General features: G+C 33.5%; 1 protein-coding gene across 2 annotated transcripts in view; it reads left to right on the top strand.

Annotated features, from left to right (window-relative positions):
• The window catches only part of NALF1 (NALCN channel auxiliary factor 1), a 739,264-nt gene that overhangs the window by 251,968 nt on the left and 462,435 nt on the right, over positions 1-24,861 (top strand). The window lies entirely within an intron of this gene.

The following is a 24,861-nucleotide window of genomic DNA, read 5'->3' as shown; positions in this document are numbered from 1 at the left end:
CAGCCACCTGAGTAATAATTAATATATAACATTAAATTTAAAAGAATAATAAAGAAACTGAAGCTTGTCCCAAGACCATTTCTATCTAGACTATATGAAAAAATACAAAGAATTCCTTGATGGTAATGATGATGATGATGATGATGATGATGATGGTAACTACTTTGCTCTTAGTAGTAATGGACCTGTGATTCTGTTAGTATAAGGAATAACTATTGATGCGTACCAACTAGTTTGTTACTTATATATACTTATCAAGGTTTGCTTTGATGCAAAGAGATTAATAGTTTTTCTCATAATCATAGACGTATGTATGTGCCAGAAGAAAAACTTGAATTATTTTCTTCTGGAATCCAAATCTACTATTTACTAAGACTTAACTATCTGCTAATATGGATGATATTTATGCTTCTAGGGAACTTTATTCTTACAAAGTTATTCATATGCTTCCTACAATTTGACTTACACAATAATACTTCGAAATAATTAAGATGGGGTGTGTTATTCCCATTTCATGGATGAGAAGATTAAGTTTCAAAGAAACCCATTTTTGTTTTGTTATTGTCATTGTCATTGTTATTGTTTTGGCAGAGAGAATTCTCCAGCACAATTTGACCTGAGTTATTTTTTTTTTATTTTTATTTAATAATTACTATATATTGACAGAATCCATGCCAGGGTAATTTTTTTTTACAACATTATCCCTTGTACTCGTTTCTGTTCCGATTTTTCCCCTCCCTCCCTCCACCCCCTCCCCTAGATGGCAAGCAGTTTTATATATGTTAGATATGTTGCAGTATATCCTAGATACAATATATGTTTGCAGAACCAAACAGTTCTCTTGTTGCACAGGGAGAATTGGATTCAGAAGGTAAGAATAACCCGGGAAGAAAAACAAAAATGCAGATAGTTCACATTCGTTTCCCAGTGTTCTTTCTTTGGGTGTAGCTGCTTCTGTCCGTCATTTATCAATTGAAACTCAGGTCTCTTTGTCAAAGAAATCCACTTCCATCAAAATATGTCCTCATACAATATCGTTGTCGAAGTGTATAATGATCTCCTGGTTCTGCTCATTTCACTTAGCATCAGTTCATGTAAGTCTCACCAGTCCTCTCTGTATTCATCCTGCTGATCATTTCTTACAGAACAATAATATTCCATAATATTCATATACCACAATTTACCCAGCCATTCTCCAATTGATGGGCATCCATTCACTTTCCAGTTTCTAGCCACTACAAACAGGGCTGCTACAAACATTTTGGCACATACAGGTTCCTTTCCCTTCTTTAGTATTTCTTTGGGATATAAGCCCAATAGAAATACTGCTGGATCAAAGGGTATGCACAATTTGATAATTTTTGGGGCATAATTCCAGATTGCTCTCAAGAATGGTTGGATTCGTTCACAACTCCACCAACAATGCATTAGTGTCCCCGTTTTCCCGCATCCCCTCCAACAAATTATCAATATTTTTTCCTGTCATCTTAGCCAATCTGACAGGTGTGTAGTGGTATCTCAGAGTTGTCTTAATTTACATTTCTCTGATCAATAATGATTTGGAACACTCTTTCATATGAGCGGTAATAGTTTCAATTTCATCCTTTGAAAATTGTCTGTTCATATCCTTTGACCATTTATCAGTTGGAGAATGGCTTGATTTCTTATAAATTTGAGTCAGTTCTCTATATATTTTGGAAATGAGGCCTTTATCAGAACCTTTAACTGTGAAGATGTTTTCCCAGTTTGTTGCTTCCCTTCTAATCTTGTTTGCATTAGTTTTATTTGTACAAAGGCTTTTTAATTTGATGTAATCAAAATTTTCTATTTTGTGATCAGTAATGGTCTCTAGTTCATCTTTGGTCACAAATTTTTTTCTCCTCCACAAGTCTGAGAGATAAACTATCCTATGTTCCTCTAATTTATTTATAATCTCATTCTTTATGCCTAGGTCATGGACCCATTTTGATCTTATCTTGGTATATGGTGTTAGGTGTGGGTCCATGCCTAATTTCTGCCATACTAATTTCCAATTATCCCAGCAGTTTTTATCAAATAATGAATTCTTATCCCAGAAGTTAGGGGCTTTGGGTTTCTCAAACACTAGATTGCTATAGTTGACTATTCTGTCTTGTCAACCTAACCTTTTCCACCGATCCACTAATCTATTTCTTAGCCAATACCAAATGGTTTTGGTGTCTGCTGCTTTATAATATAATTTTAGATCAGGTACAGCTAGGCCACCTTCATTTGATTTTTTTTTCATTAATTCCCTTGAGATTCTCGACTTTTTATTGTTCCATATGAATTTTGTTGTTATTTTTTCTAAATCATTAAAATATTTTCTTGGAAGTCTGATTGGTATAGCACTAAATAAATAGATTAGTTTAGGGAGTATTGTCATCTTTATTATGTTCGCTCGGCCGATCCAAGAGCACTTAATATTTTTCCAATTATTTAAGTCTGACTTTATTTGTGTGGAGACTTTATTTGTGTGGAGACTTTTTTATAATTTTGCTCATATAATTCCTGACTTTCCTTTGGTAGATAGATTCCCAAATATTTTATGGTATCAACAGTTATTCTGAATGGAATTTCTCTTTGTATCTCTTGCTGTTGGTTTTTGTTGGTGATGTATAAAAATGCTGAGGATTTATGGGGATTTATTTTGTAGCCAGCTACTTTGCTAAAATTATGAATTATTTCTAATAGCTTTTTAGTAAAATCTCTGGGGTTCTCTAGGTATACCATCATATCATCTGCAAAGAGTGATAGTTTGGTTTCCTCATTGCCTACTCTAATTCCTTTAATATCTTTCTCGACTCTTATTGCCGAGGCTAGTGTTTCTAATATGATATTAAATAATAGTGGTGATAGTGGGCAACCTTGCTTCACTCCAAATCTTACTGGGAAAGGTTCCAGTTTTTCCCCATTGCATATGATGTTTACTGGTGGTTTTAAATATATGCTCCTGACTATTTTAAGGAAAAGTCCATTTATTCCTATGCTCTCAAGTGTTTTTATTAGGAATGGATGTTGGATTTTATCAAATGCTTTTTCTGCATCTATTGAGATGATCATATGGTTTTTGTTTGGTTGGTTATTGATATAGTCAGTTATTCTAATAGTTTTCCTAATATTGAACCAGCCCTGCATTCCTGGTATAAATCCTACTTGGTCATAGTGTATTATCCTGGGGATGATTTTCTGTAATCTTTTTGCTAATATTTTATTTAAGATTTTAGCATCAATATTCATTAGGGAGATTGGTCTATCATTTTCTTTCTCTGTTTTCAGCCTACCTGGTTTAGGTATCAGTACCATGTCTGTGTCATAAAAGTAGTTTGGTAGGACTCCTTCAATCCCTATTTTTTTTCAAATAGTTTATTTAGCATTGGAGTTAATTGTTCGTTAAATGTTTGGTAGAATTCACATGTAAATCCATCTGGTCCTGGGGATTTTTTCTTAGGGAGTTGATTGATAGTTTGTTCTATTTCTTTTTCTGAGATGGGACTGTTTAGGATATTTACTTCTTCCTCTGTTAGTTTGGACAAGCTATATTTTTGGAGGTTTTCTTCTATTTCATTTAAGTTATCGAATTTATTGACATAAAGTTGGGTAAAGTAGCTCCTAATTATTTCTCTAATTTCCTCTTTGTTAGTGGCGAGTTCTCCCTTTTCATTTTTAAGACTAACAATTTGATTTTCCTCTTTCCTTTTTTTAATCAAATTTACTAAGGGTTTGTCTATTTTGTTGGTTTTTTCATAGAACCAACTCTTAGTTTTATTAATTAATTCAATAGTTTTTTTACTTTCAATTTTATTGATCTCTCCTTTTATTTGTAGAATTTCAAGTTTAGTGTTTGACTGGGGGTTTTTAATTTGTTCCTTTTCTAGCATTTTTAGTTGCAAGCCCAATTCATTGACCTTCTCTTTCTCTATTTTATATAAATAGGCCTCTAGAGATATGAAATTTCCCCTTATTACCGCTTTGGCTGCATCCCATACATTTTGGTATGATGTCTCATTATTATCATTTTCTTGGGTGAAGTTATTAATTATGTCTATGATTTGCTGTTTCACCCAATCATTCTTTAGTATGAGATTATTTAGTTTCCAATTATTTTTTGGTCTACTTCCCCCTGGCTTTTTGTTGAATGTAATTTTCATTGCATTGTGGTCTGAAAAGGATGCATTAATATTTCTGCCTTACTGCATTTGAGTTTGAGGTTTTTATGTCCTAATATATGGTCAATTTTTGTATAGGTTCCATGAACTGCTGAAAAGAAAGTATATTCCTTTCTGTCTCCATTACATTTTCTCCAGAGATCTATCATATCTAACTTTTCTAGTGTTCTATTTACCTCTTTGACTTCTTTCTTATTTATTTTGTGGTTTGATTTATCTAATTCTGAGAGTGCAAGGTTAAGATCTCCCACTATTATAGTTTTACTGTCTATTTCTTCTTGCAGCTCTCTTAATTTCTCTTTTAAGAATTTAGATGCTACATCACTTGGTGCATATATGTTTAATATAGATAGTGCTTCATTATCCATGCTACCCTTTAGCAATATATAGTGCCCTTCCTTATCTCTTTTAATTAGGTCAATTTTTGCTTTAGCTTGACCTGAGATCAGGATGGCTACCCCTGCTTTTTTGACTTCACCTGAAGCATAGTAGATTTTGCTCCAACCTTTTACCTTTACTCTGCATATATCTCCCCGCTTCAGGTGTTTCCTGTAAACAACGTATTGTAGGATTCTGGCTTTTAATCCATTCTGCTAACCGCTTCCTCTTTATGGGGGAGTTTACCCCGTTCACATTTATGGTTAGAATGACCAATTCTGTATTACTTGCCATCTTGTTAACCCCAGTTTATGCTTTTCTCCCTTCTTTCCCCTTTACCCCCCTTCCCAGTATTAAGCTTGTGAGCATCACTTGCTTCTCACAGCTCTCCCTTTTTAGTATCCCTCCCCCTGCCTTAGAGTTCCTCCCCCTATCTTACCCCTTTCCCTTCCAGTTCCCGTATTCCCTTCCGCTTAGCTTATTCCTTCCCTTTTCACTTTTCCCTTCTCACTTTTCAATGAGGTGGGAGAAGTTTCACCATAGATTGAATATGTCTTAAGATTTTTCACTTAAAGCCAATTCTGAAGGCAGTAAGATACCCACTATATTCATCCCCCTCCATTCTTTCTCTCAGATATAATAGGTTTCCTATCCTCTTCATGAGATGTACTACCCCCACTTTACCCTTTTTCTGGTACAATGTCCTTTCCACATCAGTTTCTAGAACAAGGTATACATGTATTCTTTATACATCTATATAGCCGAAATATAGTTCCCAAGATTAATCTTTACCTTTTTAGATTTCTTTTGAGTTCTATATTTGTACATCAAACTTTTTGTTAAGTTCTGGCTTTTTCATCAAAAATAGGTGAAATTCGCTTACTTCGTTGAATGTCCATCTTCTTCCCTGAAAAAAAGATGCTCATTCTAGCTGGGTAAGTTATTTTTGGTTGCATACCAAGTTCCTTAGCCTTTTGGAATATCATATTCCAGGCCCTTCGATCTTTTAATGTGGATGCTGCCAGATCCTGGGTGATCCTTATTGTGGCTCCTTGATACTTGAATTGGGTTTTTCTATCTGCTTGTAATATTTTTTCCTTCGTCTGAGGGTTCTGGCATTTGGCCACTATATTCCTTGGTGTTTTGATTTTAGGATCCCTTTCAGTGGGTGATCGATGAATTCTTTCAATGTTTATTTTTTCCTCTGTTCCTATGACTTCTGGGCAGTTCTCTTTGATAATTTCCTGAAAAATAGTGTCCAGGCTCTTTTTTTTCATCATGCTTTTCTGGGAGTCCAATGATTCTCAGATTGTCTCTCCTGGATCTGTTTTCCAGGTCTGTTGTCTTCCCCAGACAGACAACAGACTTCCCCAGAAGGTATTTCACATTCTTTTCCATTGTTTGATTTTTTTGGATTTGCTTGACTGATTCTTCTTGTCTCCTCGAGTCATTCAATTCCAATTGTTCAATTCTGATTTTCAGTGAAGTATTTTCTTCACTCACTTGTTAAAAATCTTTTTCTAATTGTCCCATTGAGTTCTTTTGTTCTGTGGAATTTTTTTCCATTTCACCAATTTTTGTTTTTTAGAGAGCTATTTTCTGTTTCCAGTTCACTAATCCTATTTTTCAAGGATTTTATTTCTTTATCCAGTCTCTCTTTAACTGAGTGGGATGACTTCTCCAGGCTCTTTTGCCAAGCCTCCCTCTCCTTTTCCCATTTTTCTTCTAGCTCTCTTGTGAGAGCCTTTTTAATTACTTCTATGAGGTTCATCTGTGCTGAAGAACAGAGTATCTCCTCCTTTGGGGATTCACCTGGAGACTGTCTGTTTTTAGTCTCCTCAGGATTTAGAGTCTGCTCTTTATCTGTATAGAAGCTGTCAAGGGTTAAAGTCCTCTTCAGTTTCTTGCTCATTCTGTCTAATAATCAAAGACAAACTAGCAAAAAAAAAAAAAAAAAAAAGAAAAATAAAAAACTGGAGTCTTTCTTTGGGGGAGGGGCTGGGTGGTGTTACCGAGCTTCCTCTACAGACTGTGGGGCAGCAGTGAGGCACTAGCCCTACTGTGCTGCGCCTGCGCTCTGAGATCCCAGAGCGTGCTGAGTCACTGTGGGGGGGCAGGGGGAGTGGCCAGGTCCCGAGAGACTCCAGCTGTTTGGGGTTGTATTCTTCGCCCTGGTGTTTTTAGCTTCTCTGCTGGGCTGCTGACTTGCTGCCAGGGCAAAGTATCCAGTCCTGTAGCGAAGCTCTCCCCGCAGATACGGCTGCGATCATTCCCCACCCCCTCTCCACTCTGCTCCCGTGCTCTCACTGCCACTGCCTGCGCCCAATCTAAAACTGTCCCAGCCCTCCAGTAAAAACAGACCTTTCTTGGCGAATCTCAAGGATGGCTTCTATTTATAACTATTTGTGGGTTTTTTTTTTCAGTCAAGCATTAATTCAGAGGCTTGTAATGAAATGGATAGTGAGAGAAAACGTGGAGCTACACAGCTATGTGCCTCCTCTCCACCATCTTGGCCAGAAGTCCCCAAGGTTGAACGACCTGAGTTATTTATAATATCAAGTTGTTAGAAACAAAAAAGAAGGAGAAAGAGGAGAAGAAGAAGAAGAGGAAGAAGAAGAGGAAGAAGAAGAGGAAGAAGAGGAGGAAGAAAAGGAAGAAGAGGAAGAAGAAGAAGAAGAGGAAGAAGAAGAAGAAGAAGAAAAAGAAGAAAAGGAAGAGGAAGAAGAGGAAGAAGAAGAAGAAGAAGAAGTAGAAGAAGAAGAAGAAGAAGAAGAAGTAGAAGAAGAAGAAGAAGAAGAAGTAGAAGAAGAAGAAGAAGAAGAGGAAGAAGAGGAAGAAGAAGAAGAGAGGAAGAAGAAGAAGAAGAAGAAGAAGAAGAAGAAGAAGAAGAAGAAGAAGAAGAAGAAGAAGAAGAAGAAGAAGAAATGGGATGTTTGCCTTCTGGTGACAAAAAATTTCCAATGCTAATTAGAATTTAACCTTATTTCCTTTTCTTACTTATTAACTTAAAAGACTATGATAAATATCAACATTACTAAAAATTTTGTGAATTTAGTCAATGAGCAGACCTATTATTTGCAATGAATATTTGAAAAACAGATCACACAAAACATGGAGATACTGTTCCTCTTCTCTGTTCCAAGGTATTTCCACAAAAGTTTACCTTTCAAAATATCTGGCATTTTATTTTTGCTCTCCTTATCACTATTCAATACAGATTTAAAATCTTAAAATGCTATTAGGAATTGAGAGGCACTAGAATTCCCAGCAGATTTAACATGTCTAGATTACAGCCTGCCTGTCCTATTGAATCTACAAACTCCAAATTAACAATCTGCATCTAAGTTTAATTAATGACTTTTATCCTCAATTCTCAGGATCTATGGGAAGGGGACACAGTTGACAAGGGTTCAGTCATCTAGAGAGAATGAGACATAATAAATTGTGTATCCAATTTTGCCTTCCCATATGAGACTTCTTTGAATATCATAGATGAGAGTCATATTGGATAGTCAGGAATGGATGTATTTTTATCTGCATCATTGGAGGGAATACTCACTCTGACAAGAACACAGATTTTTTGGAGGGCTAAGGTACCCATCCTTAATTGTTTTTAACAATTATTTAATCTACAGAGCAATCAAATGGTCTCATGGCTGAATATCTGTCAACAAAATGTAGAACAAACTAGGTATTTCACAAACAGGATAATCAGTTCATCAGTTTCAGTGCTTGAATTGTTTACTTTATTGACAATGAATAACTAGATACATATTTACATTTCATTGGTCATAATGTTTCCTCAGAGAGGTCATATATTATTATATTATAAACCCTAAAAGTGTCATAATGTTAAACTTAAATTGGCACATATGAGAAGTAGAAAATAGATATCCAATGTAACTCTCTTCCCACCAATTCAGATTGGATTATTGAACATATTACTAAACTGGTAGAGTGTATCTGTGGTATAATTTATAATTCAATAAGAACAAGATGACATGTAATAAAGAAGTAATATTGGAGTTGTTTCATAATAATTATAGGAGAGAATAGAAAGGGTTAGTGGAATCATTAGAAAATATCGACATAAATTTGATTTAGCTATGATATTTTCAGTTTTGGAGTTTCATGTATGAGTAAATGCACTTTTAAAAAAAATATATTTCAATTTGAAAACTTGACTACAAATACAACTGAAATAAGTTAGTCACTAACTCAGTCATTCAGAAAAAAAAAATTTAACTGAATGACTTCTATATCGAAGGTACTGTATTACATGCTATGTGGGATGTCAGAAAGGGAACAGCTACAGAATGTTGCAAAATTAAGATTTTGATATAATTTTAACCAACATGATAAATATGTTATGAAAGATACTTCCCAGTTCCTTAGTTAACTGAATCTACAATAGTAATTGGGTCCATGTTGTTAAAGGGAAAAAAATCGTTGTAAAAACTATTTAGAAGTTATGAAAGACAGAGGAAGGGAAGAATGACAAAAATCAATTAATTTTTTTTTAAAAAAGCATCAAAAACTTCTGCAAAATTACATTGAACTTTTGGTCAAGAGGGAGTTAAAACCCTGAGGAGTAGGAACTACCTGGCAGCTCAATTGTATTTACCTACTATACCCACTTCTGTTTAGTGAAACATCAAGAAAAACAACTGATCTGGAAAATAGATTGAGGAGAGATCATTTAAAAAATATTAGATTACCTGGATTTCATGATCAAAGAAATTGTCAAAGAATACTGTTTCAGTAAACAAAAAAGCTAAAATAAAAATTTGAAGAATTCACTGATCATTTCTTAAAAGAGATCCCAAAATTTATACTTCCAATTTACAGACAAATTCCAGAGTATCCAGGTCAAGGAGAAAATATTTCAGGTTGCACGAAAGAAACCAATTCAGATGATATTATGGTACACAGATAATTCAACACCTAAAATGAGTTGAAACAATTAACAACCTTAACAAAGTTGCAGAATATTAACCCATATAAATCATCAAAATTTGTATATACTATCAAAAATCGTTATAGAAAGAGAAAATCCATTTAAAATAATGGCAGGCAATATAAAATATCTGGGAGTTCAACTGTTAAGACAAACTGAGAAATTATATGAACACAACTAAACATTTTTCACACCAATAAAAATAAACCCATAAAATTAGAGAAATATTAATTGCTCATGGATGGTCTAAACAAATATAATAAAATTATGCTTCTACCCAAGTTAATTTATTTATTTAGTAGACCAAACTACCAAAAATTATTTTATAGAGGTAAAAAATTAGTAATAAAATGTATCTGAAAAAAATTTAAAAATCTAATTATCAAAGGAATCGGTGAACAAAAATCTGAAAGACAATAAACGTTTTCAGAAAAAGAAATCTAACTTATCAATAGTCATATAAAAATTCATTATTACTGATTATAGAAGTGCATATTAAAACAACTCTGAGGTAACATATCTTACCTATCACCTTGGCTAATGGAAATTTTGGAGGGAATATGGAAAAATCGGGACAGTGATGCACTGTTGGTAAAATTGTGAACTAGGCCAACTATTCTGGAGAACAATTTGGAACTACACTCGAAAAACTATAAAACAGGGCATATCCTTTGACTCAGCAGTATCACTATGAGGTCTATATCCCAAAGAGATCAAAGAAAATGGAAAAGGATTTACTGGTACATTTTTATATAGCATCTCTCTTTTGGTGTCAAAGAATTGGAAACTGAGGTGATACCCACCACGTGGGACAAGATTGAACACATTGTACTATGAGATTGTGAGGTAATGTTGTTGTATTATTTTTTTTTAAAGATGGTTTTAGACTTAGGATCTCATGTAAAATAAAATGAGCAGAACCAGGAGAATATTATACTCTGTACAGTAATAGCAATATATTAAGGATGATTAGCTAAAATCTTAGCTATTTTGTTCAAGATAATGATCCACTATTGTTCCCAAAGGACTCATGATGAAAAATACTATTCACTTTCAGAGGGAGAGCTGATGTATTCTGAATGCATATTGAAGTATGTTTTTCTTTTTTCTTTCTTACTTTTTATTGTTTTGGTTTTTTCCACATGGATTATATGGAAATAACATGTTACATGATTTCACATATAAAATCAGTATCACATTTCTTGCCTTCTCAAAAAGGGAGAGTGAACAGAAGAAAGAAAAAGAAATTGAAACTCAAAATTTTCTAAAATAAGTGTTTAAAATTTTTATATGTAACTGGGAAATATTTAAAGAAATAACTAAAAATTGCAAAATAAAATGAAAATGAATTAGGAGCTTTGCAAAAGAACTGTTTAAAGTTTGCATTTTGGTTAATAATTAGCAGATTTATAATTTGTGTTAATAAAGCAAAGTTTTTTTTATCTTCCAAATTTGAAAATTTTGCATCAAACAATTGCAAATAATTGTCTAAATCTTTCAATGAATGGGTCAGTAGGAACACATATTCATAATTCATTCTAGTTTTTATCTTATTTGATAAATATTTTGGGGATTGCATCATGCTTTTGGATAATGGATTCAATAATTCAGCTGTTTGGTTTCGTGACAGTTTATGCTTTTCATCCATGAACATGGAGTTCAATTTCCCTTCTGTTTTATGTGACAATTTGTGTAAAGTGCATGCTCTTTGAGCTCATATAATCTGTTGCCTACCTTAACTTCTGGAACCCAAAACACAATTAACTTCTGTATGGAGTATACATGCAAATTTATGCTTGATCAATGCAAGTAATAATTGAAGAAACTGAAGGAAGCATATTGAGATTGGATCTTACCCACCATAAAGATTTAGTAAAATAAATTCATGAATTGTCCTTAGGTGTCAGGTGGGAAGGATGAGAAGCACAGTTTTGATTTTATTAATTACTGGAACTTCTGTCACAAAGCCATCATTGCTCTATATGAATAAGACTGGAACCGCTGTCTTTCTGAACTCTGTGTCATATTATTCTATCTTTCACTGTCATGCTAATCTTTCTAAAATATATTTCTAAATAAATCTTTTTTTAAAGTTTTTTCTCTTAAGTGTTTATTAAGTATCTATCATATGCATAATGCTATATTAGAAACTGAGAGAGTATTTAGATGAGGCAATTTGGGGTTTCAACTCTCATGTACCTTAAATACTAACCAGGGAATAAGAGACATGGACCTCTAAAACTTCAAGAAAACCACTATAAATTAACATCCCATAATAATTACATCTCCTTCTAATCTACATGGAATAAAAAGCTTGCAAAACACAGAAGAATCCAAAATAATGTGGTAACAAGATAAAGTAAATCTCATCCTCTAAAACCAGTCTAGCCCTAGAGTTGCCCCCAAAGTTGTCTGCTTTAAATAGGACTAAGTCACATTGCATTTATTCAACAATAAAAATAATTTTACATTCCTATACCATCTTCCACTGATCATTAAACACTTCTGAACAATTTTGTACTGTTTCTAGTCCACAAAGTACTTTGTATATGTACTTAATAAGCGTTTATTGTTTGATACAAATAATATATGTTTAAATATTATTTAATGAAAATTAACAGATATGTAAGCCCTGGTTACCTTTACTATGTTAAGGCATAATTAAGAACTCAAGATATCCCAGACCTAAAATGATCAAGATCACACTAATATGACTTGTTTCTTTAAAAGACCAGTATTAGAAAGAAAACTCTTATTTTGATATGCTCAGTAATGAGTTTTTCCATTCAGACACACAGAATAAATCAAAACATTAAAACAAAATGTTTGCATGTTGGCAAAATGCTCAATAAGCATTTACTCAGTGCCTACTATGTACCAAACACTGTTAGGGATATAGAAGAAGGCAAAAGACAAACTCTATCTTCACAATCTAATGGGGGAGAAAAGATACAAACACATACACACATGCATGTACACACACACACACACACACACACATTTAGATAGTTTATAACTTTAGAAATTCCCTACAGCTTTCAGAGCAAATACAAAATGTTCAGTTTGAAACTCAAAATTCTTTATAATCTATGCTCCTAAATACCTTTACAGGCTTATTAAACCTTCCCCTTCAACACATAAACTATATACTACATCCAGATTAAACAGAAAATAATTAACAGAAAGAAAGCGCAAGAATGAAGAGGTTTAGAAAAGTCATCCTGAAGAAGTAAGATTCAAATTAGGACTTAGATTCTTCCAAAGTAAAAATGACAGGTCTTTGCAACAGATTAGTTTTGGGGCTGGGTCAATAAGAGATAATGAAGAGGTAAGGATGGCATTTAGGTTGGAAAAATCTAGGATTGGAAAGATCGTACTTTCTTCCACAGTAATAGTCAAGATAGTCATTAGTTGCTGGCATTGAAGGGTTATTAAGAGAAATGATACTTAGTTCTATTTTCAATTCATTTTAAAATATATCCTGGACCTCCAGCATGAAATGTCTGGAAAATAGGTGGAGGTATAAAATTGGAAGTCAGAAAAGAGACTGAAGCAGGATAGACACATTTATGAATTACTAGATTAGAATTGGTAATTAAGTTCATGTATAGTGATGAGAACCCTCATTGATAACTATAGTTAGAGTTATATATAATATAAAACATATTTAAAATAACAAGTACATAGTTGTAGTTTCTTTCCTCCAGGCAGCTTAAGGCTTTGCATGCGTCAGTGCTATGTAAACTTGTTTCAGGAGTAAAACTTTGTTAAAACAGAGTCACAACCTATCTGACTTAGATTTATTTAGTTTCAGTATTTTAAGTTATATTCTTTTTCAGTGGCTTTATAATAAAATAATATTGGTGAGAGTGAAAGAGAACAAAACAAAAAATCATTTTAACAGAAAAACAATTAGGGGTTTTGTTGTTTTTCTTGTCTTGTCTTCTAAGAAGGGAGAGAGGTAAAAAGAAAGGAAAGAAGGAAGGAAGGGATGAAGGAGGGAGGGAAGGAAAGAGGGAGGGGAGGGAAGGAAGGAAGTAGAGAGGGAGGGAAGGAGGGAAGAAGAGAAGAAAGGAAGGAGGGAGAAGGGAGGGAAGTAGAGAGAGAGGAAGGGAGGGAGGGAAGGAAGTAGAGAGGGAAGGAGGGAAGGAAGGAAGGAGAGAGGGAAGGAAGGAAGTAGAAAGGGAGGGGCGGAGGGAGGAAGAAAGGAAGGAGGGAGGGAAGGAAGAACAGAAGGAGGGACAGAGGAAGGAAGGGAAGTAGAGAGGGAGAGAGAGAAAGAAGGAAGGAAAGAGAGAGGGAGGGAGAAAGGGAGGGAGAAAAGGAGGAAGGAAGGAGGGAAGGAATGAGGGAAGGAAGGTAAAGAAGGAAGGAGGGAAGGAAGGGAAGGAAGGAAGGAGGGAAGGAAGGAAGGAAGGAAGGAAGGAAGGAAGGAAGGGAAGAGAGAGGAAGGAGGTAGGGAAGGAAGGAGGGAAAAAAGGAAGAGAGGGAAGAAGGGAAGGAAGGAGGGGAGGAAGGGAGGGAGGGAAGGAAGAGAGGGAAAGAGGGAAGGAAGGAGGGAGAGAAGAGAAGGAGGGAAGAAGGGAAGGAGGGAGTGAAGGGAGGGAAGGAAGGAAGGAAGAAAGAAAAGAAGGAAGGCGGGAAGGAGGGAAGGAAGAGAAGGAGAAAAGGTGGGAAGGAAGGAAGGAAGGAAGGAAGGAAGGAAGGAGAAAAGGAAGGAAGGAAGGAGGGAAGGCATATTAAATTATATGTATGATCACATTTGATCATAAAGTTGTATAATACAGAAAACAAAAAAATTTATTCCTTAAGTTTTTGGCAATCCCACACAACACCGAAGTCAGGGCTTCTAGTCAGCCAACTACTTCTCAAGAGCAATTCCTGCTGTGAGTTCCAGTTATTCACTGCCTTCCTTCTGGAATAGAAAAGAATAGAAATTCTCTGAAGAGGAACTTTCCATCTGGATGGTAGATATTACATATTACAAGAATAGCTGTTGGCTTTCGTGTTTATAGTAAGAATTAATGGACAAAATGATTTCTTATTACCAACAGATCAAGTTTCAATATGGTAATTATTTAATTAACCAAAAAGATAGTGTTTAGAAAACCCTTATTTGTAAGCAAAATACAAAGTCTTCTGATAAAAATGATATGGAACATGGAAGAAAACCTCTTATGGTGAAACAGAAGGATTTACCTAACTTGTAAAGATGATTATTTCAGTATTCCTAGAAACAAATGGTATATTTTTATTTCACTTTTATATACCCAGAACCTACCACTGTGCTTGGCTCACAAAAGGTACTTAACAAATATTTGTTGAATTCATTTTTGCTCTCCACTAACCACTTTTAGCTCCTGTCCAATTAGCCATTTGTCACATTAAAGTCAATATGAATGTTTTAATATAAAAACTCTTGCTTCCTCCACATCTTCAGAAACCATATAAAATAAGAGTAAGTTATTTGAAAAATACTTGCATCCTATAGACAGCTCTTTGGCTCATCTGTGTGTAAAAATAATGTAGAAGCAATTATAGTTTATTCTGATCTCCAAATCTCAATTTTCTGAATATCCAGCAAAAATGTATTTTGTTATGATTGATGCAAATACACATGTCATTTTACTTTTAAGCATGTGTAACTGATTTAGTGCCTTACCACAATGTCTTCATTAATTTATAGATTCAAAAATTTTGAGATATTTTTTACATAAAACAGAGAGAAATATAAACAAACAAACAAATAAATAAAATCCATTTTTTTGTCACTGTCATTTTAGATTGATCCTTATCCTACTATCTGAACTCCTCCCCAAAATTGAAACCTTCATTTTAGAGGAGGGAAAAAGTAGTTAAACAAAATTAAAATTGCAGGGCTTTCTTTTGACAATGCATATGATGTTTTGATCTAAATAATGTTCCACTTCTCTTTCTGAAAGAATGAGATGTATTTCATTTAAGGTTTTCAGAAATTAATGCTAGCTTTTTAATTATTGTATTTGTTATAATCATGCACATTTGTTATCTAGTTAAAGAAATGGAACATTTGTAATAAAAATAACTAAATATGTGAGATATATATGTATATATGTGTATGTATAATGTATCTTAGTTAAGAGTGTTAAAAATGAGCCAAATAATGTGATAGTAGCTTGATAACAACAATAATAAATGATTTCCAAAGCTATTAGAAAGAACTGGATAAAGAGATCAATTGAAGCAATTAGGTAAAATGAAATCAACATAGATAGGATATAATATTGAGATGGATCTTTGTTTATAAATTTAAATTATTTTCAAAACAATACTTTATAGTTGTGATATTATCAAATATATATTCTTCATCAATCCATATTAATTTAAGTTATGAACATGAAGCTTCTGAATTTCAAAAACGTACTTATTAGTGAACCCCTTTAATATCTTCTTACATTTCTTATGTTAAAAACCCCTATATTTTAGAGAATTCATCTTTAAAAATAAAATTTTGATGAAAATTATGTCTATAATTTAGGGATTTCATTTTAAAATATTCTCCTGTAATATTGCAAGCCAGTGACATAGATTTATGGCAATACTTATTTTCCTAAATGAGATCTGAAAAATTAAGGAGTTGAAAGGATGTTCTGAATGTTATTAAAAGTTGGGGCTAGAACATGAGGTTCTCTTGTATGAAGGCACATGAATGTAGCATAAAAATATTCCATTTGAAAGGCAAGCTGTAAATTATGTTGAGCAACATTAAAATCATATTATCTGTTGCTATCCAGAAAAACTGCCAAACTTATTTTAGTTAATTATTTTTCCTATTTGCTATTATTGTGAACATATTGTATTGATATCTATTTGAGTGACCTTCCTTTTTTCCCCTTAATGTGAGAATGGTAAAGCGTCCCCCCTCCCAGATATTTTCTGTGATAGAAAAGAAGGTATAAGGGCCACAGGGTCTGGAATGAAAACCTATTAACTGTAATAAATGACTAGTGGCCTAAGTTTCTAATTGAGACTAACAAAGCAGCAAGAGATCAATTAGTATATTCACTTGACATTCTGCTGGGGAAGGAAAAAATACATAAAAGGGACTGGCCTAATGAGCAAGAAAGCAGAAGAAAAAGCTATGGTCAAATGCACCTGCTAGGATAGGGCTCAGTCCCTTTGCCTTAAATCGAGTATGATGAGCTACCAAAGAAGCAGTTAGAAGTGTCAGATGATAGATGATGCAGTGACCAAAGGATTCATCCTGGCTGTCCTTAAATGAAATGTCTTACTCTGGGAAGGTGTCAGATTTCTAATACATGATAGTAGATTTTCATGGATTGTAGAATAGAAGATCAATAGTCTAATAGGGACAGAGAACATGTTCATTTTCCACAGAAAGCATACCTTATTATGTGTATGTTATTTGCATGGCCTTAAATTTCCTGGTTAAGAAAGATTTCCTTAGAATGGTTCTCCCTAAAGGCATGATAAATGGGAAGGCAGAGCAAAGAGATTCATTGGTCATTTAATGGAAAGTCTGGTTTCCTGTCAAAAGAAGTATCTAAAATCAAGCTCTTGTTGTCTAAGTGATTTTAGAGGTAGTGAAGTCCAGAGGAAACAAAAGACTTTAAGTGTATGACAGATTAGACAGACATGCTACATATTTTTTTTTAATATGGTCATGGTTCAAACTATTCTCTCTAAAAAAAGCAAGATGCTTTTAAAACTAAACTAATGGCTGGTAATAACAAAGGATGAAAGCATACTTTTCTCTGTCAATAAGGCCCTTGTCTGTAATGCTATTTTAATTCTTTTGTTCCAGCCTACTTTCAGAATTGCTTTTTTTTCCTTTAAGCTTTATGTGTAGGTTTAAAAAATATAAAGCTTTATGGGAAATGGGCCTCTTAGGTTTATAAGGAAGGGCTTATCCCATCTTCTGACATTCAAACAGCTTTCCTGTAGAGAAAATATATGTTCAAAGGGACTGCTTCATTAAGTTCTCACTGGCATCATAAAAGAGAAACTTTTTTATAAATGGTAAATAATTCTAAAAAGAACAAGAGTTTCCATTAAATTATGACTTCCATTATAAGCTTTTCTAATAATAATCACAAGGAAAAATCAGAAATCCATTTCATTTTAATGATATAGGGGGTGATAAATTACCATGATGGAATCAAGCTGGTATAATGCTTAATCTCTCAAGGTGCTCATTTCCTTTCATATCTTTTTCAAAATCACCGCTAACTCCCATATTCCAGGGGAAATAATAATATATTTTCCATGTAATTAAAATTTTCCCTTTGGTTTTTTAGGGCATGCTTTCTAGTCCATTGCTTAGAAAATACTTCAACCTGTTATGAAAAATCATATTTTCATTGTTTCTGTTGTTTTGGGAAGGTAATCTATCATTTTTGAAATGTCCTTTGCCTTAAAATGTTTACAAATTGATGAGCTATCGAAGGAAAAAAAAAAAAAACTAACGTCCTGAGTATTTAACTTGAGCCTCAATTCATGTCACATATGTGAAAAGGAGTGAATTCAATTCTGAAATACTCCCTTTAATTTCATGTAATACTGGTATTGTGGGGTAAAGTACTGGATTTTTAACAAAATGACCTCAGTTCAAATCCAAACTTTCACACATATAACCTGTGTAATTTGGGGCAAGTCAGCTAACCTTTAAGATAAGGCCTCAGTTTTCTCATCTGTAAAATAGAGGGTTAAACCACCTCATCTCTAAGATTTTTTCAAGGTATAAATTTATAATGTCATGGCAAATGGACAATATATCCACACAGGAGCCTCATTATAGTGACTTGCTAAACTCAGAATTCAGGATATCATAAATTCCTTTTGAATCCTATCCAGCAGGATTTAATTACAGGAAAACAGTATCACAGATTGCTGAGGATGACATTATAAGAAAGCTCCAGTGGATTAGTTTGATTTTAACAATTAGCAAAGAGTTATTTTTTTTGGGGGGGTGATACATTAACTCATTTTAATCCAAAATAATTAAATAACATAAGTCATTTATTATGGAAATTTTGCTTTATTTGTGAGTCAGTTTCCAATACAATTAATTAAGCAGATTCTGTATTCATAGTTAATATTCAATTTCTTTCAATGTCAAATATAAAGTAAATAATAATATGTTAATATTCTAAATAAATCAAAATGTCAAGGATGGGAAAATCCTTAATCAACTCAGATATAACTCCTCTATGAATGAGGAGAAAAGAAATTGTCCAAGGCTTATAGACATGAGGGATTTGTCCAAGGAAACACAACTGGTAAATGTGAATGAGAAGATTTGAAGTCAAATTTTCTTTTGATTCAGAGTCTGATAACGCAGTCTCCTTTATCTAGTAAATCTCCTATGATCCTTTGCAAACAGTATTTTAGAATAAGTATTTGAATATTCAGGTAATTCGGAGAATAACTATAAGGAAAAAATAGTTCCCAGAATAAGATGATACCTCCACATGCTAACATGATCAGACCACATTAGGATTATTGCATTCAGTTCCAGATGACATAGTTAATTAAATAGAAAGCATCCGGAGGACAACAATAAAGTTGTTAGAACTTAGGATCAAATAAGTAACTATGGATGTGTAGAGAGGAGAAGATGCAGAGGAGAAATTATCGTTGGGATAAGATATGTGAAAGGTCATTATGTAGAAAAGGGATTCAATTTGTTCTGTATAGCCCACAGGATAGAAGGACCAGAGGCAATGGATGAAATTTGTAAATAAATAAATTTAAGTTTGATGTCAGATAAGAAAAATATAAAACCTTATTAACAATAAAAACTGTCTGAAGGTGTAGTGGAGTGCTTGTGGAGGTAGTAGACTCATCCTAATTGGAGATTTTCAAGGGATGGCTGCCTTATCAGTTGTGAAGTATGTTATAGAGGAAAATTTCTTTCAGATATGGGTTGAACTACATGACTGATAAGGTCTCTTCTAACCATGAAAATCTGTGATTCTAAGCTTGGTACATGCAACATTCAATTCTCTGCATGCATCATTCATGTACTAAATTGACTATATTATGCCAAGACAAGCTGTCACTTCCCCAGAAAATAATCAGTCAAAACAATTATTTGGTGTCAGGTTGCAAAAAAAAAAAAAAAAAAAAAAAAAAAAGGCTGTTTGATTTTTTTTCAATAGGTTTTGCTGGTGACAATGTAGCTACAGCCTTAGAAAGTACTCCAACCAACAACATGCATTTTGGAAAATTAAAATATCCCACTTGACTGATAGAGAAAAAAAACATGCATGTGAGGGAATTATGAGGGAATAGAAAGGAAATGAGCTTTTGAATAAGGAATCAATAGTTTTATTTTCTTCTTTCCAAACCTTCATGAATAATCTTTTTAAAAAGTTTACATTCAGTATGCATATAACTATCACTCATGTAACTTACATCTTTCATGCCTGATTTGACTATTTCACAGATTATTATAGATGAAAAAAAAAACCATCAAATCATAGCCAATACTCTCCTCTAGTGTTGAACTTCAATACAGTCACCTAGATTGAACCTTAGATGAAAGAACTTTCATTATTCATTGAGCCAAATTGAATATGGACTCAGTCCAGTTCAATGTGGCAACCATTTATTAAATGACTATTATGTATAAAGGAGAACAATAGAGTGAAATTGTGAGAGGAGTGCCAATCTTGGAGACAGAAACATCTCAATTCAAATACTTTATCTGATGCTTAAATAGTTATGTCAGCATGGTAAAGTTGCTTAACTTCTTGGAGCCTCAGGAAGTTTTCTTATTATAAATATTAGATATATTATAGTCTACACCTATAAAGAGAATGCCTACATGGAAAAATGAGTGCAGATCCTTAATGCAGTGCTCTATTTTTATGAGCCTATGCTAAGAAAATGTAATTAAAACCCAAATACATACAAAGTCTTTGCTTCTATTAAATGAGAAAGTTAGGAGTATGATTAAGATGAATGAAGTATTCTTTTTTTTTGAATGAAGTATTCTAAAAGAAAGATAGAGAAGCAGAAACAGAGACAGAGAGAGACAGAGATCTAGGAAGCTTTCATGGAAGGTGTCACACCTAAGCTGAACCTTGAAAAAAGAACAGAATTTCAAGTCAGAGATGGTGAAGCAATGATAGACCAACAGCACAGGTTTGACTATATGACTCCCCTCCTAAAGGAACAACTAGAGCTTTTTACTACATATAGAATAGAATGTTTACTCTTTTATTTGGCATTTAAAATCCTTTATTATATGAACCAATACATATTTATTTTTAATTATTGAAACTATTTAATGTTTCTTGTAAATAACATACATCTCTCTCTCTCTCTCCCTCCCTCTCTCTCTCTCTCTTTCTCTGTGTGTGTGTGTGTAATCCATTTCCTGCTTCATATTTTAAAAAATCAGTTTTCCATGATTATCATACCTTTCCTTCTCATCTAAACCCTTTGTAATCGCAAGATTTCTTCAAGACTCAATTCAATTGCCATATATATTTAAAGAATATTTTTTCTGAATCCTCTTGGGAAAAAAAAGTACAGTTTGTCACCTCCCAGTGAGCTCCTTGTGAACAGGGATTGGAATAATTTTGTTTTGTTTTGTTTTGTTTGATGGGGGTTGTCTTTATATTCCCAGGACAACTAATGCAGAGATACTTAATATATATATTTTTGGGTAATTGAATACATTACAGGAATTGAAAATGTACTGTTGGAAGCTCTTTCTAATTAACAATTAAAAACATGCAATGGCTTATGTTCAGCTATAATAGTCTCCAGGAATGCATTCCTGAATCCCATTCAATTTCAAGTCATGGAAGGACCCAGATGGAGATTTCATTGCTATATCACATATAAAACACAAGTTGCTTTAGTTTTTTTTTTTAATCTGGAAAGCAAAGGCAAAAAAATGCTAATTTATAGTATTTTATTTTACTAAATATTTCTTAATTATATGTAATTTTTAAATCATTTTAAAAAGAGCTCGAAATCCTCTCTCCCCTCCCTCCTTAAGAAGGTAAGCATTTTGATTTCAATTATACATGTGAGGTCATAGAAAACATATTTCTACATTAGCCATGTTATAAAAGAAAATGCAAACAAAATAAAACAAAAGAAATGATGTTTAAAACTATGCTTTAAAGCATGCTTAAATCTGGACTTCAGAGTTCATCAGTGAACTCTCTGGAGGTGGACTTCATTTCTTATCATGAGTCTTCTGAAATTGCCTTTGATATTATCTTGTCCAAGATAAGTAATTTTTATAGTTTATCTTCCATACAATAGTATTCTTATTGTTTACAATGTTTTCCTGGTTATGCTCATTTCACTTTGCATAACTTCATATAATTTTTCCCAATATGGCTGAAGTCATCCTGCTCATCATTTCTTTTTTTTTTAATTTTAATTTAATAATTACTTTATATTGACACTCGTTTCTGTTCCGATTTTTTTTTCCCTCCCTCCCTCCACTCCCTCCCCTAGATGGCAAGCAGTCCTTTATATGTTGGATATGTTGCAGTATATCCTAGATACAATATATGTTTGCAGAACCGAACAGTTCTCTTGTTGCATAGGGAGAATTGGATTCAGAAGGTATAAATAACCCGGGAAGAAAAACAAAAATGCAGATAGTTCACATTCGTTTCCCAGTGTTCTTTCTTTGGGTGTAGCTGCTTCTGTCCATCATTTATCAATTGAAACTCAGGTCTCTTTGTCAAAGAAATCCACTTCCATCAAAATATGTCCTCATACAATATCGTTGTCGAAGTGTATAATGATCTCCTAGTTCTGCTCATTTCACTTAGCATCAGTTCATGTAAGTCTCGCCAGTCCTCTCTGTATTCATCCTGCTGGTCATTTCTTACAGAACAATAATATTCCATAACATTCATATACCACAATTTACCCAGCCATTCTCCAATTGATGGGCATCCATTCATTTTCCAGTTTCTAACCACTACAAACAGGGCTGCTACAAACATTTTGGCACATACAGGTCCCTTTCCCTTCTTTAGTATTTCTTTGGGATATAAGCCCAATAGAAACACTGCTGGATCAAAGGGTATGCACAATTTGATAATTTTTGGGGCATAATTCCAGATTGCTCTCAAGAATGGTTGGATTCGTTCACAACTCCACCAAAAATGCATTAGTGTCCCAGTTTTCCCGCATCCCCTCCAACATTCATCATTATTTTTTCCTGTCATCTTAGCCAATCTGACAGGTGTGTAGTGGTATCTCAGAGTTGTCTTAATTTGCATTTCTCTGATCAATAATGATTTGGAACACTCTTTCATATGAGTGGTAATAGTTTCAATTTCATCCTCTGAAAATTGTCTGTTCATTTCCTTTGACCATTTATCAATTGGAGAATGGCTTGATTTCTTATAAATTTGAGTCAGTTCTCTATATATTTTGGAAATGAGGCCTTTATCAGAACCTTTAACTGTGAAGATGTTTTCCCAGTTAGTTGCTTCCCTTCTAATCTTGTTTGCATTAGTTTTATTTGTACAAAGGCTTTTTAATTTGATGTAATCAAAAATTTCCATTTTGTGATCAGTAATGGTCTCTAGTTCATCTTTGGTCACAAATTTCTTTCTCCTCCACAAGTCTGAGAGATAAACTATTCTATGTTCCTCTAATTTATTTATAATCTCATTCTTTATGCCTAGGTCATGGACCCATTTTGATCTTATCTTGGTATATGGTGTTAGGTGTGGGTCCATGCCTAATTTCTGCCATACTAATTTCCAATTATCCCAGCAATTTTTAATCAAATAATGAATTCTTTTCCCAGAAGTTAGGGGCTTTGGGTTTGTCAAACACTAGATTGCTATAGTTGACTATTCTGTCTTGTGAATCTAGCCTTTTCCACTGATCCACTAATCTATTTCTTAGCCAATACCAGATGGTTTTAGTGACTGCTGCTTTATAATATAATTTTAGATCAGGTACAGCTAGGCCACCTTCATTTGATTTTTTTTTCATTAATTCCCTTGAGATTCTCGACTTTTTATTGTTCCATATGAATTTTGTTGTTATTTTTTCTAAATCATTAAAATATTTTCTTGGAAGTCTGATTGGTATAGCACTAAATAAATAGATTAGTTTAGGGAGTATTGTCATCTTTATTATGTTCGCTCGGCCGATCCAAGAGCACTTAATATTTTTCCAATTATTTAAGTCTGACTTTATTTGTGTGGAGACTTTTTTATAATTTTGCTCATATAATTCCTGACTTTCCTTTGGTAGATAGATTCCCAAATATTTTATGGTATCAACAGTTATTCTGAATGGAATTTCTCTTTGTATCTCTTGCTGTTGGTTTTTGTTGGTGATGTATAAAAATGCTGAGGATTTATGGGGATTTATTTTGTAGCCAGCTACTTTGCTAAAATTATGAATTATTTCCAATAGCTTTTTAGTAAAATCTCTGGGGTTCTCTAGGTATACCATCATATCATCTGCAAAGAGTGATAGTTTGGTTTCCTCATTGCCTACTCTAATTCCTTTAATCTCTTTCTCGACTCTTATTGCTGAGGTTGGTGTTTCTAATACGATATTAAATAATAATGGTGATAGTGGGCAACCTTGCTTCACTCCAGATCTTACTGGGAAAGGTTCCAGTTTTTCCCCATTGCATATGATGCTTACTGATGGTTTTAAATATATGCTCCTGACTATTTTAAGGAAAAGTCCATTTATTCCTATGCTCTCAAGTGTTTTTATTAGGAATGGATGTTGGATTTTATCAAATGCTTTTTCTGCATCTATTGAGATGATCATATGGTTTTTGTTTGTTTGGTTATTGATATAGTCAATTATGCTAATAGTTTTCCTAATATTGAACCAGCCCTGCATTCCTGGTATAAATCCTACTTGGTCATAGTGTATTTTCCTGGTGACTATTTTCTGTAATCTTTTTGCTAATATTTTATTTAAGATTTTAGCATCAATATTCATTAGGGAGATTGGTCTATCATTTTCTTTCTCTGTTTTCAGCCTACCTGGTTTAGGTATCAGTACCATGTCTGTGTCATAAAAGGAGTTTGGTAGGACTCCTTCAATCCCTATTTTTTCAAATACTTTATATAACATTGGAGTTAATTGTTCTTTAAATGTTTGGTAGAATTCACATGTAAATCCATCTGGTCCTGGGGATTTTTTCTTAGGGAGTTGATTGATAGTTTGTTCTATTTCTTTTTCTGAGATGGGACTGTTTAGGATATTTACTTCTTCCTCTGTTAGTTTGGGCAAGCTATATTTTTGGAGGTATTTTTCTATTTCTTTTAAGTTGTCGAATTTATTGGCATAAAGTTGGGCAAAGTAACTCCTAAT

This window comes from Antechinus flavipes, chromosome 3, assembly GCF_016432865.1.
Source record: "Antechinus flavipes isolate AdamAnt ecotype Samford, QLD, Australia chromosome 3, AdamAnt_v2, whole genome shotgun sequence".
NCBI classification, from domain to species: Eukaryota; Metazoa; Chordata; class Mammalia; order Dasyuromorphia; family Dasyuridae; genus Antechinus; species Antechinus flavipes.
This window is presented reverse-complemented; position numbering and strand designations above follow the sequence as displayed.